Source organism: Diadema setosum, chromosome 6 (genome assembly GCF_964275005.1).
Source record: "Diadema setosum chromosome 6, eeDiaSeto1, whole genome shotgun sequence".
NCBI lineage: Eukaryota > Metazoa > Echinodermata > Echinoidea > Diadematoida > Diadematidae > Diadema > Diadema setosum.
The window spans coordinates 40604209-40618707 of record NC_092690.1 but is presented as its reverse complement, the minus strand read 5'-3'; the positions used below and the strand labels follow the sequence as shown (position 1 = coordinate 40618707).

Sequence of the window (14499 nt, the reverse complement as noted above, 5' to 3'; positions counted from 1 at the left end):
CGGTAAACATATATCTATTACGTCTTTAATATGAGCGACCGTTTTGTGAATGAAAGTTTCGTGATTTGCTGTTCGGGTGTTCATATTTTTGTTACTCTTTTCGGTTGACAAACTCCAATCAGAAGAATCCTGCCTAGTATGTGAAGACTTCAACTCATCTACTCCAACACGAGCACACACACACACACACACACACACACACACACATACACACACAGAAAACAGCGCGTGGTATGTTTTTTTTTATGTGTGAAATTATGCAGTCTACGCTGAGAGAAAAACTGTATTGAACCATTATATTTGCGAGAGAGAGAGAGAGAGAGAGGGAGAGAGAGAGGGAGAGAGAGAAAAATCCAATCTAATTTGTCGGAGGGATATTTAAACTGTAGGCTCAGCTACAATATGCTGCTATAGTCTTGGACAGTGGTCTTGGAATTGGATGCAGAACTTTTGTACTCAAATTTTGAATTTAGGATCAGCACATAATATGACATATTTCTAAAACTTAGGCCCTCCTATATACAGTATATAATATAATTGTGACATATTAAAAGACGCAGAGACGAATGCTGCAATCGTATCAGAGGGAGAGAAAACAGGGAGATAATTATCAGACTGCATTGAAGTAAGGCTAAACTACACATGTCATTTATCGCTGGTTGTTTAACTGTACCGGATATTGGCTTGGGGAACCTAGAGGGAGCTCAATCAATCAAACATAAAAGTAAAAGTATAAAACAAGCATAAACACAAACAAAAGAAAAGCAACGAAATGAAAATTACTGTGGATATGATGCAATAGCAAACCATCTGTCATTACATTCTGGAATAACTATTGGGTAATATTGTTAATATCGATAATTTACACATTTCTCATACCTCCCTATACAATCCTATTACAAAAAGAAAGACATTATGAAAATGGCTAAAGTTCATTTCAGATTATAATCCTCATCCATCGCCGGGTCATCCGGCATCCCCTACTTTAAATTCCTGACTCCTACATTTCCTGTATCCAGGATACCATACCTACAGATATACACTTTTTCCAAGGTCTTGCAGATAGTCAGTGATAGTGATAAAAGCCATGCCATCACTTTCGGCGCCTCTATTCCTTTCCGATGAGTATACACTCAATGTAAAATCAGGGAGATGAAAGAATGGTGTAAATTGTGCAAGTGGCGGTTTCAAAGAAATTTGAGAATTACCGTTCTGACATTTGTTTTGGAAATACATTATGTTTTCACTGAGGACTAGATACTGGTCATAAGCACATAATTATGCAAATCAGACGTGGTGAACAGGACATAAAAACCCACCAGTGTAAGTTTTTATGTAACGTGTAAAATTTCAATATAACAACTGGAGTTTTTAGACCTAGGCCTATAGGCCTATACATTACATCGAGTTGAAGGCTACTGAAATAGACCATTTGATCCCAAATCCTTGGTAGGTGCGACCATCGAAACCATCACGTGACCGCAGATAGACACACAGGAAGTGAAAGGTGATTTTAAAATGACTAATTATCAAGATTCACGTTCGTGATTTAACCATAATTGTTGGGTAAGTCTCATTTTGATTGGACCAACAAGTACTCATCTTTGTATACAAGTAGGCCTATATTGTTAACTTGTTATTGTGAAAACATTGTGGTATCTAAGAACAAAAGGCCAATACCCCTATGTGACTGAAGTGACCTTTCAACAGCAAGCACGTGTTCACATCCACGGACTATCAATAGTCTGAATAATCCATGCACATACACACAGCTGATGACTGGGGTATGAAGTAACACAAAGTGGTCATCTGAAGAATTTGAATTTTTTTTTTCCTTTCTTTCCATTTTCTCCATCCATTCTGTCAAGTTGTATCATGTTGTTGTGTTTCTCCTGTTTTGTTCCGTCCTGTCTGAAATTATGTTTGAGATAAGTATTTGTGAATGAGTATTTCGTAAGATTTTTTGATTGGTCCACAAAATACAAGCTTTGCTTTTTAGTAGACCTCTCTATTCTTTTTTTTTTCTCAACTGAAGCATTACTTTGTATATTCGCCAGTACGCATTCATAATATAATACATTTCCAAAGTCGAATGTTTATGTTTATGATATAATTCCTGATTTATTCTGTGTTATGTTTTGTTGGAAAAGAAGAATGAAAAAGAATTGAATTCAATTTAATTCAATCAATTGAATTGAATTGAATTGAATTGAATTGAATTGAATTGAATTGAATTGAATTGAATTGAATTGAATTGAATTGAACTGAATTGAAAAGAAAGCTGAAAATCTTCAGGCGTAGACTCTGACATGATAAAAACATTTTCGTCTTCCCTCCCTGTTTACGTAGCACGGCAAACCATGAATGCTATAGGAGAGTGTGTATATAAAATTCCAGAAAACTCCCTGAAAGTTCGGTTTTGATTTAAACGAAGTATTATAGGATGAAGACCAGCAATACGTGGATTATAATAGAAAACGCCAATGGACAGGATTATATTCATAGTAAAATTCTGGTGAAAGATTTGGTAAAACATATTATATGAAAAATATTGTGGCAGCCCCTAGAGCATGATATTCCCATAACGTGCAGTCATGCCGCTAGTTCTGGGCACAGGTTTTTCTCTGTTCCTGTTTTTTTTTTTTTCTTTCTTTCTTTCTTCTCACATGAGCTATTGTTTATATTTCCCAGCCGCCTTTGATTTACATATTGAACTACTGGGGAAAACATGTTAACGAAAACCACACTTGTATTTGAATGTGAAGGATGCATATAGCTGAAGCTTGACAAAAACTGGTCTATACCTGAACTGGCATATTGTAATTCATTGGAAAACTGTCTCTCAGGCTGGGAGGTAGGCTAGAAGAGACGGACAGGTCTTTTCATTTACTGCTAAGCCCCTGACTGACCGGGGACTAGCACTGAATGCTTGGCGCTGGGAATGAACTTGGGTGGTCAGTGAGGACACCTCCTCGTTGTTATGGAAACGCTATTCGGTACCACACTCCCATCGTTGCTATGGATATGCAACTGGTCCATACCCTTACGTATATACACCTCCATGGTTCTACCTTCGGGGCGTGGCCTTCCCTGGCTGGAGGGGAACATTGCAGGGGAACATTGCATTTGCATTGCGGGAGCAGTGATTTAAAAAATGTTCAAGATATCACATTTGATGCATATGTGTAGGTCTATTGCATTACAAAACATCCTACCATACAAAATTTTCGCAATGAAGCCTAAAATATATATAAGGAGATGTCAGTTTTTCTCAATAAACCGTCACTGTAGACGGTCTAGTCTGGAAACATTCTTATCATAACAGCTGTTCCCATTTTGTGTATTTAACAGCACTTAAAGGCATAATTTACCATTTGCAGATGAAACAAAAACCCAGCATTAGTGCTTCAAAATAGTTCTAAAATGTGAGTTGGGGATAGAAACAACCACTGTATCAAAATGAATCCGTATAATCAATATTAAGTATTGTTAAATACACAAAATGTGAACAATAGTTATAATAAGAATGCTTCCGGATTAAACCGTATACAGTTACGGTTTACTGAGAAAAATACTGATATCTCCTTGTATTTTAGGCTTTACTGCGAAAATTTTATATGGTATGATGTTTTGTGATACAACAGACCTATGCATATGCATCAAATGTAATATCTTGATCATTTTTAAAATCACTGCTCCCAAAGGTAAACTGGACCTTTAACATCGATTACATAGGATTTAAATTTTTACAGTGGTTGTTTCTATCTCTAACTCACATTTGAGAACTGTTCTAAAGCACTAATGCTGGGACTTTTGTTTCATCTGCAAATGGTTAAGTATGCCTTTAAATGAAGAGACCTCAAGGTCCTTCTATATTCTGCGCTATTTAAGAACTAATTGGAGTTATTCAGGGATGTTTAACCCGAAAGGAGAGATGTGATGTCCTCGCGAGAGGATGTCGTGTTTCAGTTTTCCGATCAACTAACTAACTAACATTTCCAGAGGATTTTTAGCTTCATCCTCATTTCTGCATGTCATAGCACACTTAACTCTACGTTAGAAATATCATAATTATTTGTTGCATGCCACATATAGTTAGTACATTTCATCTGTCGCATTGATGAACTATCTGACGATCACGAAAGGTTCAGTTGGGTAATGCAAATCAGAGTCCTTTTGATTTCCCCCCCCCCCTCAAAAAAAAAAAAAAAAATGAGCAAAGGTGCATCATTAACTAAATCTGCAACAATTAAAATTGTAATTCCTCAATTCTGGTTCAATGGGACGAAAGAATATTCTTCTACCACTACAAGGAACAGAATTTTTGTCTATCACGATATCTGTTACAGTTTACAAGTGAACAATTGAACACCTTTTGCTTTTCGGAAGGGTTTTAAATTATAGATGCGTTCCATTATTACTGAATCATATCTTTCTGCTACTACACACGCACGAAAATGAGTTTGCAAACTTGTTAATAGGGATGTGGATGTATAAGAACTCCTATGTCCGTCCATGGAGCTACATGGTCCGTCCTACCAGGGAGGCGAGACTCTCACATTCCTTGTCCTACTATGACAGTGACACCTGTAACATGTATCGATTTTCATTTCCATATCTCGCGAAGGCACCTGAAGAGATGATTTATTGGTCGCCAGGTATCACACCTGACAAGGTTCCAGGCTAGATGACCTCAGACGAGTAGCTCCCCGAGTCACGTGATCAACTCTATCTCACCTTGGCATTCTTTGCTTGGCCTCTACCGCACTCACAACACGTGATGGTGATTAACATTGAATCTATGAAGTTTGATAAATTTTGACAGCTTTCATAATCACATTTTTTTTTGCAATAATCCATCGCGGTTTCCTTAACTAAAGAAACGAGCCAACCTAACGGCATTTAGATGAAATATAAATGAACCATTCAACTTGAACAAAAAAAAAAAAATACCCCATAAAGCTGTTAAAGGAATGGTATAGTACTGGTCGAGATGAATTTTTTTGTGAGATGATTCGAAACCACAACTTGATTGCATAAAGGGCATACAATATTCTAAGAGGAATTGAAAGTTCATTTGACTAAAATTGGTTTTGAAATACTGAGATAGGCCTAGCCAAAAACAAAGAGGTCCTCTAAGGTGGATCCCACCTTTGATTAGGAACATGTGTATGCTTTTTGATATCTCAGCCATTTCAAAACCGGTTTTAATCAAATAAACTTTTAATTTTCTTTAGAATTTTGATTGATGTTCTTTGATATTTCAATATAGGGTCTAAGTGGTTTTGTAATTAGGCCTATCTCTCAAAAAATGAAAACCTAAATCACCATCTCAACCAAAACTATACTATCCCTTTAAAGGGTGTGTACAGTTCTGGTCGAGGTGAGGATTTAGCTTTTAACGTTTTGCGAGATATTCAGAAACCACTCTATGAGATGTCAAAGAGCATGCAGTTCTAAGGGGTATCAAAAGTTTATTCGATGAAAATCGGTTTTGAAATGGCTGAGATATTCAAAAACAAGGTGAAACAAAGAGATCCTAATAAAGTTGTGGCATGTCGCCTTTTATTATTAGCACTTTATTTCGATATCTCAGCTATTTGAAAAACCAATTTTCATCAAATAAACGTTGAATCCTTCTTAAAATTACATGCTCTATCATATTTCATAAGAGACTTTTCATTATCTCACTTAGGAATGTTCAAAACATGAATCCCCACCTCAACCAGTACTGTACAGTCCCTTTAACTTTTGATGAACCATAGAGCTACAAAACTGACCGGTTTCCCCGTCATCTTGCACTGATTTTTACATCTCTTTCCGACCACCCTTCTCAGGTGATGTTGTGATGGGAGGCCTAGCTCAGAAAAGTCTCTCTGCAGCGGCATCAACGTGTAGGCCTACCAAGTAGAGTGATTCATGTTGCGTTATGTTTAGCCAACAACTCCCCCCCCCCCCCCCCTTATTCCACCGCTCCTATCGTTACGCCATGCCCATCGAGGTGGGTGGGCTTTCCGCCGCGAGACCTCCCAGCCCTCGGAGCTCGGTGGGGTAGGCCAGCCGACAGCCCCGGGATAAGCGCGCCAAGTGCGAGGGATAAAAGCGCGGGCTCTATCACAACATGTCTCAATTTTCTAGTGGCTTTTAGGGCGATTGATTGATAACCACTGGGGACCCCACATGGCACGGGAGCTGGAAGGCATGTGGTCCGCGCTGTTAAGCCACAATCACAACAGCGAGCTGCGTACAGGGAGGGTGGGATCACCTCTCTGATTTCATACCTCCTTGATTATACCAAGGAGATACGAGCCTATAGGCCTACATCCCTGATACCATGGAGCTACTAATAGCTTCATGATTATAGGGCCTATCATGGAGCCACGGAATCAGCCTAAATGTGCAGCTACAACATTCACTTAATATACAAAGAGCAGCCACTAGGGAGATACTGTACCTGCGTGTTACCATGGAGCCTCATGCTATTACGTGGAGCTACTGGTCCACTGGTGTTACCATGGAGCTACTGGTGTTACCATGGAGCTACTGGTGTTACTATGAAGATACACTGGTGGTAGGCGACATGTGTAATGTATCTCAACACACACACACACACACACACACACACACACACACACACACACACAAAAGAAGGTAATTCCCAAATCAGGAAGATTTCCAGAATTGTCTTGTCAAAACAGCGATTTACCGATAACCTTGAATCTTGCATGATGCAGATTTACAAGTTTAGGATTAGGGCGTAAAGGAAGGCGGCGATGGATCGACAGGGATAGTATCTCTATCATGATTGAGATAAAAAGCCTACACCGCATTTACCATTGGAAGAAGAAAACTACTGATTTACTTGTACATGACATATTGCCATAAAAGATAATTGCACGCTTATACATTCTATTACATTAATGACCTATCATTTCCACCTATACATTCCATCGGCATTTACTGTTTCAACATGTGGAGAGGTCTCCAAACTATCTGATGTCAGGGAGGTGGAACACGTCGATCCACCTCCCTGATAATACAATGTATCAGAGAACGAGTTCATCTTTGATAGCCCCTTGGTTTTGTCACTAATGTGACGGAATGGAAATCTGTAGTTCTCTTCAGAATAGCTTACAAGACATACAGCTATATGACTGATAAATCCCATACACATAAAGCTACAGATATTCTCCAGCTCACCTTCAAATGCCCTTTAAATGATAACAGTCAGGAGTATGGACGGCAATTCCGTGAAATAAGTGTTGGACACAAACACGCGGTCTCGACAACTTATTTTCAGAATTTAAGCCTCGATGCAACGACAGCTAAAATAATAATGGTAACAATGACATCCATTCTCCAGCTCCTTCAAAAAAAGGAAATGATAAGCATTCTGAATGCGAAGGAAAAGCGATATATCCAAATGGAACAAAATCCAAATATGGATTGTATAACACACATGAATCTACTCATAAATATAAGTAATATTCATTTGTTATATCTCATATTGGGGCAAGTCGTGATTTCTGCATCATACTGTACAGCTATAATATCATGCCTTTATCAATGTGTTCTCACTCTTCCACCTCCCAGGTGTGACTTTCATCCAAGAAAACTCTCTTTGAATCGATTCCATGGACTCGACATTTTCATTTAATGAGAATTCTGAGAGAAATTACTTAAACACATACATAAATTAACAGTCCCAAATCCCAGTCCCATCACATACACACACACACACACAAACACACACACACACACACACACACACACACACAAATAGACCAATTAAAACACATATCCCCAAAACCCTTTCCCCTCTCACATACATAATAAACAAACACACGCACACACAGAGATACACACTCACACTAACATACAAACACACAGATAGCTACCACATTTCCTTTCCACACCCCACCCCACACCAACTTTATTGATTAATTTATATTTTTATTTTTATTTTTATTTTTTCACGTGCACGTATGATTCCCCGCCCTGGAATATTGAGACCGTGGAGAACTTTATCATAGTGTTGAGACTAATTTCTGTATCAGCCAACACGAGGCCGGGTTCAATGTCCGATGGAAATGTGTACGTCACACCTCACAGCATGGAGGAGGAAGACCAGCGAAAGAGGAAAAAGGTAAGAAGATGTTGGTCCGAAACACTGGTAGGCACCACTGATGGTAGGCACTGCTACCAAAACATTCTTGGCCGTACAGGTATTGACAGTGTGTTTTAACAGGATGTCATGGTGCTGCTGAGAATTATTGCTACGAAATCGTGACATCACAAAGAGACACAAACAATGGCAGCTATTCGATGAAAACATACTTGCCCTTACATTGAGGTCATGATAACACTCTTACACGCAAGTCAAGAGTTTTCGAGTTTTTGGCATTGTTTCTAACACCAAGAATCTCAAGTAGAATATCCAACACTTCTCAAGGCTGCAACCAAACCACTTGTAGCAGTCGGCGGTTGTAAATCATCCTTGCACAAAATGGACGAATATCGCACGATATGATATTTGTTTTCAGCTTAAAGCAGAGACTCCAACTCTCCCGTTTTCGACGGGAGATCTCCCGCCGAAAGCCCATTTTTGCAAAATCTCCCGTTCTCCCGCTTGAGATTTGGTTTCTCCCGCCCTGGCTCTGTGTCTCCCGATGGAAAGCATTTCTTACTTATTGCTATCGTATGTTTAAAAAATAAGCATTAGATAGCACCAGAGAACATCTAGAACCCTAGGAACTTCGCGCTTCGCACACATCAACTTGGAGTCTCCCGTTTGCTAGGGGTTTTGGGCGGGAGAATCTTCAGATCAGAAGGTGCTTGGGGTTGGAGTCTCTGTTAAAGGTGATGGCTAGTAACTGATCAGTGGGAATCAGTGGGAATACTAGCGGATGATTGTTCAAATCCTTGTGGGATTTATTAAGAGTACATTACATATCTATTGTTGTGTGAAAATTATTTGCTTCAGAATTGTCTCATATTCAAGTAATGTGCAGTTTAATGTTTCCATGTTAGCATGCCTGTACAGTGACGGGGCATTAAACTGCACATTACTTGAATATGAGACCGTTCTGAAGCATGATAGAATAATAATGAAGAATAATTTTTACACAACAATAGACATACAATGTACTCTTAAATGAATCCCACAAGAATTGGAACAATCATCCCCAGCATTCCCACTGATTTCCACTGATCAGTTACTAGCTGCATGCATCACAAGGGACAGAATGAACCGATATATTGCGCGGGTTTGTAATGACAAAGATTCCCACGGTATGTAGATGTTGTTGGTGTTGTTGATGTTGTTCATTTTCCATCTGTGAAGATGACTGGATAGCCCATATTCAGCTACACTAAGCTGGTCTTCCATGGGGTCCAGTTGGATGTGGGGTGGGACCACTTCACCGGGTTAGACACCCTGCTCTTTGCGATGAATGAATGAAGCGGAATCTTTTACGTGCATGAGCTGTGACTCTCTCATACACGGGACCTCCATTTTATGTCCTGTCCGAGGGACAGAGTGTTATGCCTCTTGCTAGAGGGGACGGTATGTTTACACACAACATTGCTCAGTCCAGACTCGGGTTCGAACCCGGGCCGCGTGATCGTGAGGCAGACGCGCTACCGACTGAGCCAACTCACCGCCCTTATGGTATGAAGGCAATAAGTGTGATCGATCAAAAATCCGAATAAAAATATTCTTTAATTAATTGTAACATTAAAATATTCTTTAAAACAAAAAAGAATTAGGGTATGGAACCAAATCATTTAATATAAAGTCAAGCTGGAGATGAAGCAACATGAAATTACTACATTATCTTAAAGTTGAAGGGATGGTGTAGTTTTGGTTGAAACGGGGGATTCAGATTTTAACTTTCTGTGAGATAATTAGAAATCACTTACGATCAAATTGACGTCAGATTCCTCTTAAAAATCTATGCTCTCATATCATGTGAGGTTTCTCATTATTTTACCGAAAAAAAAAAGTTTGGAAACCTGAAACCAAATCTCAATCAAAACTATACCATCCCTTTAAAGGGGGTCTATGATATCAACATGTCGTGTCCATTGCAATGTCACAATACAATGCTTGTGCAACTGTCCCATCGAGGTTCATAACAAGTATACTTATTACGGGCCAACTGGAAGTACACAATAGTGCGACTTATCACTTTATCGTATAAATGAGAAATCAAACATAGGCCTGCAACCGGTTAGGCCTATAGGGTGTGATCGATTCATGATCATACTGCAATATTTCACGATGAATTAAGATCTTACTCAAATTTACGTCGATGTAGAGCAATTTGTCAATCAGTTGCAATGAATTACAAGATCTTATCATGATCCTTGTAGGATCGCTTGTCAAGACTAAGAATTACCTTGGTTATACTTATACGCAGCGGCTACAAACTCTTATCCCACTGCGTGAACAATTTGTAATCTAACTATAAATCCTCCAGTTTGTCAATAAATCATATCTGATTGAGCGAGAAGTCAGGTTATGATAGCTTGTAATTTTGCAAAGGTAATAAAAAGGATTTGGCAAATTTAGCTTGCCTGAACTTCAGGCTGAAGATGAACATACTTGTATTATTTACATCACGTTCGACATCAGCAAATTGAAATTAACACACTTAACATGAATCACATGACCATGGTCATTAGTTTGTTTAACATCGATTTCTTTTCCAGAACCCTTGACCCCCCCCCCCCCCATACAAAAAAAAAAAAAAAAATGGCAAAGAATTTGCGGGAAATCGAAGCGAAATTGATAAATTTGTATTTGCCACAGCACATTATCTCGCAAAAAAGGAAAACATTGCGCAGCGGATCTCAAACCAAACTTCCTGTAAAAGATAAAACATTGAAACTTAACGTTACGTAACGATTGTATAATCATCTATATTATAGGGCGACTACAGATGAATGTTCTAGTTGAATGGATGTTGATAGGTACCTAGGTGTATCTATGTCAAAGGAGGATCTACTATTGCATAGTCCCTATAATTACAACAAATACTGATTTTGATTGGCTTTTTCTTTTGCTTTGTTTTCTTTGTTCTTGCACTTTGTTGGGGTCCGTATTCTGCCATAAAGTGGATGAGTTTTATGTACCAACTAGGCAGGTGAACCACGGACCGACGCATAATAGCCATGTCGCGACGTGTTTATATAGGCCTCTTGGTCCACCGGTAGTGGCGCCCGGAAAAGAGCCATGCTTTATCTATTAAATCCGATCCCCCCGCTACATAACCGGTGGAAAGGAACCTTGTCGGAAGTGAATCTGAAGGCCAACACTTTTGACCACGTTCAAATCCTGGCTGCTCACTGTTCGCTCTAGAATCTTTGTCGACATAGCAAATAAGAGAACATAATCTTGTAGGAAGCGGCCCATATTACTTTCATATCCGATAGAAGTGTTATTAACATCTGCGAGAATTGGAACAATGAAACGATACGAGAACTACAACTCTTAGACAAAAGGAACATTAAGGATACAGATTCGTGTAAAATCGGTAGCAACATGAACTGAAGTTTAACAAAATACACGCACCTGTGGCAATAATTATGATTGTATCTGTTTTGAGGAAGGCTTTTGATTTTGAAGCCATAATGCCACGAGCTAAGATAAAGTAATTAATCCCTTAAAATAATTTGTCTACACAATAGCTAGCGCTTTGGCACTCTTATTCGAAGACTGAGAATTTTCACTGATGCAATCTAATTGCCAGGCAACGCCACACTGTAAAAACATCGGTGTTAGATTTAACACCGATCAAGTGTTAATAGAGGACCACACCCACAGGTGTAGAAAATGCACTGTGATGGTGTTGAAAAGTGTTCACCTGACGCCTCGTGGTGTTAATTTGACACTGTACCTGGTGATATTTTGACACTGTACCGGTGTTAATTCAAAAATGACACCACATGGTGTTGATTTGATATTGCTGGTGTTAATATCAATGGTTTAACACCCGTCCAGCTTCCATAAGAGACCACACCAGCTGGTGTTACTGTGGTGTAAATTCATTTTCACATTTTTTCAACAATCTAGTATTCTAATGTAAAATTCTTGATCGTCTTGTTTAAATCAAAATTCAACAAGAAGTGCAGTTACTAAGAAACTCTTCAAAAAACAGTTTTATATTTGGAAATGACACCCGGAGGTGTTAATTTAACACCATAAATCAGCACCGAAAATTTAACACCAGCTCGGTGTTCACTATTTAACACCGGACTTTTTGCAGTGCATCAACATACATAATTCGAACTAAGAATGCATCACCCCGCAAAGGTAGAAAAGCATGCCTAAACAAACTTCAAATTACATCAGACTAAGAATGTTCGCTGGATGTGATAAAGCATAAAGCATGACGTGGTCGTAAAGAGTACGGATGATGGAAGTTTGGCACATGTTAAATATTCTGACTAACACAGCAAACGATGCAGCATGTTTATCATCAGTTTACTCCAAGCTGTATAAAGAAAGAAAACAGAAACATCATCATCTCAGTTCCTTGCAAAGCAAGCTTTTTTATAGCCGGTCATAGCTGGCTATATACGCCGCAACGGGATCGTGTGAGTTTCTTATATCCTATCAACGTTTTTGAGTGGACCAAGGAGCTATTGAGTGGACCAAGCCACGTGGTGATGTTCCAAATCACACGCTCTCTTGGCAAAAATAGAGGCTGTTTGATAGTTTATTACCAGGCCGATAAACATAAACCTGGGAGGTGAGTAAACCAAGTACTAAAGTTTATAAAGGTTTACTCGGATTACAACTAAGCACAAAGCGTTGCCGCGCCAGTCTTTTGTTCCCCCTATGTGGGTCGTATAGCCACTTCTATCTGGTTCAAAGACGATGTGTGTGTTCCCACAATGTTTATCCCAAAGTACATCAACCATCTGCAGGCTAACAATGTAATCTGTAATCAAGGATAGAATTACAATTTAATTACCTGCTTCTTTCTCTCAATTGCAGCTCCCGTTTGGTATTTTCGTGGATTTTTGTGTTTTTTTAATCGACTTTAGACGTTACAATTTGAGTTCCCTCCCAAAATTCATTCAAACTATATCCGGCTTCTTATGCGTGTGTGAGCTGTGTGTATGTTAAACAACAAACAGTCCGCTCCTCGTCCGCTCAACATTCGAGACTTCAGTTGATTGAATACAAACACACACAAAACAAAACCAAACAAAGCAGAAACGCAAGGGGGAGGAGGTGATAGCAAACTGCTGAGCTTATACTGCGACATGGCATGACCGATGGTGCATAATAAAACCACTGCAATTCACTTTGATGACCTGAATGAGTGGCATTATGAGAGGAAAGACCCTAATATTTACCCATGTGGCAAGGGTGTACCCTCTCCCTGGATGTAAACGTTAAAAAATGAAGACATATACCATTCTTTTTGTCCCCTTTACTAATTAATACTGCTAGTGCACTGTAAAAACATCGGTGTCTAGTGCAATGGTCTTATTGGATTAATCGATATGTGACTGAGACAGTAAGACTAAGAGAGACATGTTGATGCCAACAAACTTTGCGAGATAAAGTGAACATTAGCTCGTAAAATGTCATATTTATCACTTAAAAAACATTCATCACCTGTATAAATGTTTATCGCTCTGATCCTTTCCATTTGTCATTCAAATCCGTCATTCTACTACAAGTGATGAACTATTAGTATAACACAATAGGCTGACCACAAGGCTACGAAATTACGAAAGAGATGATATTAATTGTGGACCCCTATGGAAACCAGCTATGCTGATCAGGGTGTTCCACCCCATGAAGTGGCAATAAATTCAAATCAAATCAAAATCAATTCATAATACTGACCAGCATGCAGGATAGACCTACAGTAGTGATATTAACAAGAGCTGCGAGAAAGATCACACTGTCATCGATTTTCATGTCCTTAGTCTATGTCCTTACTAACTACTTTAACATGGGAATCTAGCTGAAGTAATAGCATACATAAAACTTACTCTATGATAAGAATAGGCCGTTGTTGCCCCGCATGCAACTGTACTCGATCGAGAAACAAAAGAAAGTACGCCTCTTTCCGAGTTCACCACTACTCCACGGTTTATGAAAGGAAATGTCTTAGAGGTCAGCGGGCGTGTGTTGTGTTATGATAAAGTTTGGATTTTTTTTTTATTCATTGTCTCTCGACAAATCCATTGTGACACAAAGGTGAATGATATTTACACCTTACTAAGATTCCTACACCTGCCCTGTGTTTTCGTCATCAGGTACGTATACCATGCATGGAGCCAAGCATGCGTTGTATAGAGTGGAAAGAGGTGAAGATGGCCTATTTCTTTCCACCTCCCTTATTATTCGTAGCTCTGTTTCTCTCCAACTCATGCACGGGCAGTCAGTAAATGAGCTCTTGAGCCTCCCCGCTGTAAGATCTCTCATATCACGTACCACAAGATGATAATGAGGGAAATTCGGACCAGAAAAAA

The 14499-nt window shown here is 39.1% G+C and overlaps 1 protein-coding gene across 1 annotated transcript in view; it reads right to left on the bottom strand.

Moving 5' to 3' along the window:
* Positions 1 to 14499, bottom strand: part of LOC140230244 (uncharacterized) — a 37660-nt gene that overhangs the window by 22394 nt on the left and 767 nt on the right. The window lies entirely within an intron of this gene.